This window comes from Chenopodium album, chromosome 7 (assembly GCF_948465745.1).
Source record: "Chenopodium album chromosome 7, dcCheAlbu1.1, whole genome shotgun sequence".
Classification (NCBI taxonomy): domain Eukaryota; kingdom Viridiplantae; phylum Streptophyta; class Magnoliopsida; order Caryophyllales; family Amaranthaceae; genus Chenopodium; species Chenopodium album.
The window spans coordinates 29177444-29180405 of record NC_137840.1 but is presented as its reverse complement, the minus strand read 5'-3'; the positions used below and the strand labels follow the sequence as shown (position 1 = coordinate 29180405).

The following is a 2962-nucleotide window of genomic DNA, read 5'->3' as shown; positions in this document are numbered from 1 at the left end:
ATAAACCGAATATGGCATTATGCTCACACTAGCTCCCAAGTCACATAAGGCATTATCAATTTGCATCTTGTTAATGGCACAAGGGATGGAGAAGTTTCCGGGGTCTTTGAATTTGGGTGGCATTTTGTTCATGATGATAGCACTACAATTTTCGGTCAAATTGATAGTTTCCACAACCCCACAAGTCCTTTTCCCACTCAAAATGTCCTTGAGGAATTTGGCATAATTTGGCATTTGGTTGATCACATCGGTAAAAGGTAGAGAAAGATGAAGTTGTTTTAGCATATCAATGAATCTCCCAAATTGTTCATCCTATTTATGTCTCATGAATTTTTGTGGGTAAGGGAGCTTGGGTTTCACAATTTCTTTCTCTACTCTCACCCCTCTAGGTGTCTCAACCACAACCTCATCCAATGATGCCCTATCCCCCTCATTCTCAACCAAGGATTTCTTAGGAATCTCCTTATCCTCACCCTTCCTAGGCAATCTCTCCTCAAGAACCTTACCACTCCTAGTAACAATAGCATTCACGTGTTTCTTAGGATCAAGACCTTGGGAAGGTAAAGAAGAAGGGCTTGCATGATCTTTCAAAGCATTAGCAAGTTGAGAAATTTGGTTTTCAAGCATTTTATTATGGGTCATCATTTCATTGAACTTCTTATCACTAACGGCCATGTATGTGTTCAACAACTTGGTTTGATTCTCAATTATTTCTTCCAAATTGGTCCTAGGTGAAGAAGGTTGTGAATAGGAATTTTCTCCTTGAGTCCTTGGAAAAAATCCGGGTGGGGGACCTCTTTGAGCATTATTTTGAAAATTGCCCTTCCCTTGGTTGTTCCAAGTACCCCTATTTTGATTTTGTCCATAACCTTGATTATGGTTACCACCACCTTGATTATGGTTACCACTACCTTGGTTGTGATTTCCATAACTTTGTTTTTTATTACCATAATTTTAGCTTTGATTTTGGCCACTATAACCTTGGTTATTATAGCTACCACGAGAACCTTGGTTCCCTTGGCTTCTATAACCACCACCTTGATTATAGTTGTCAAAATTGCCTTGGTTTTGGTAATTCCTATTCCATTGACCTCTTTGATTATCAAAGCTTTGAGCATTATTATTTGACACATAATTCACATGCTCACTCTCATTGTTATCAAACTCATCAACACATTCATTAGGACAATTACTAGAGTCATGATCATACGATCCACATGCATCACAAAAAAAACAACCCATAGGCATATTATGTGAAGAGGGAGGGGGTTGAGAGTTAGAAGGAGTACCTCTGCCCTTAAATTGAGAGGGAAGATTTAAAGCTTGGGAAGAAGAAGAAGTGCTCTCCAACTTGGCTTTGATTGCGGTCATCTCCTTTCCCAAGTTTGTCATTTGGGAGGAAAGGTTCTTGATCGCATTTAGATGGTTTACCGAGTACAATGAAGATTGCTTGCTTGAAGAGTCTCTCTCCCCATCTTGTCAATCTCTATAGTACGTCACCACTTCCTCAATAATTTCTACCACTTCTTCTTCGGTCTTGTTCATGATAGGACCCCCGGCCCCCCCATCAAGGCATGACTTGCCTTGGGGACTTAAACCGCCATAGAAGATTTGGACCACTTGGTATGTTGGGATTCCGTGATGAGGGCACTCCCTTTGATACTCTTTGTATCTCTCCCATGCTTCATAAAGGCTTTCATTTGGCCTTTGCTTGAACCCTTAAATCATGGCTCTTGCCTCTGCCGTCTTCTTTTGAGGGTAGAAGCGGGACTAGAAGGCCTTTGTAACATCATCCCATGTTCTCAAGGAGTTGGGCTTCACTTCTTTATCTAGCCACTCTAAGGATCTTCCTATGAGAGAGAAGGGGAACAACTTGAGGCGTATGAACTCTTGAGAAACTCCGTTGACTTTGATGGTGTTGCATTATTTTTCAAATTCTTTAAGATGGTTCAACGGGCTCTCATTCTTAGCCCCACTATATTGCCTTCTCTCAATTAAGGTGATCATGGCGGCCGAATCTCGAAATCATTTGCCGGTGTTGTAGGCGGAGCTATGCCGCTCTCAAACCTATAAACACCAGGTATTCCTAGCTCCTTCAAGGCCAATCTCGGATTTTCTCCCATGCCTTGCTCTTCTTCAATCTCTTTTTCACTTGAAGAACTATACCCCAAGGATCGATTAGCTATTCTTCTCCTTCAGAGAGTCCTTTCAATTTCCGAGTCAAAAGGCATAATGGATCGATCACGAGCTCTATGCATGCAAAACTTCAAAGAAAATATTAGTAGCACGGCTACAAGTATAGCCTAAAGAAACAAAATCTTTTTGTATTTTTTTTTTTCAATTAAAATGAAGCAGACTCAAGCTAAGCACCAATAGCCTTCCCAGACAACGGCGCCATTTTGACAAAAGGAAAATGTATGTCGTTATCTACCCTTCCCCCAAGTCAAACAAAATTTGTAAACACCTAACCAACCTTATATGAATATAGGGCAAGTTAAGGGTCGATCCCTAGGGAATGCAATGATGAAAATTAGAGTCTAAGTCAATCTACCTCAAAGATGGATTTGAGATTATGGTTGGCACTATGGTAAACTAAAACAAGTCTAATCAAGTAAAACAAAGGTCTAAACACTAGGGATATGTGTAGGGAATAGTTTCAAGCCTTTAAAATCCCACTAGCTTGAACCCCACTGTGATCATACACTAAAGTACGGTGGCGTCCAAAAGGGAAGAAGATAGAGCAAAAGAGTCGCCAACAAGTTTTTTAAGGAACTTGTAAACCATTCACGAGGTGAAGGTTACACCCCTTAACAATCCAAGAGATCGTCAACTCCATAAGTTCATGAACCAAATAGGGTTCGGGGATGATGGTACAAATCCAACCTAAAAGAGATTGAACCTGCCCTAATAATAGGCCTCTACTTTATTCTGCTCGTATTCATGTGCGCTTTCTGACTAACAT

At 40.6% G+C, this 2962-nt stretch overlaps 1 non-coding gene across 1 annotated transcript; it reads left to right on the top strand.

Annotated features, from left to right (window-relative positions):
- The first annotated feature begins 1633 nt into the window (after nucleotides 1-1633).
- On the top strand, nucleotides 1634-1739 carry LOC145641172 (small nucleolar RNA R71). Its single transcript, XR_014115235.1, has one exon. It is a non-coding gene; the product is annotated as a small nucleolar RNA R71 (small nucleolar RNA).
- Nucleotides 1740-2962: the final 1223 nt, after the last annotated feature.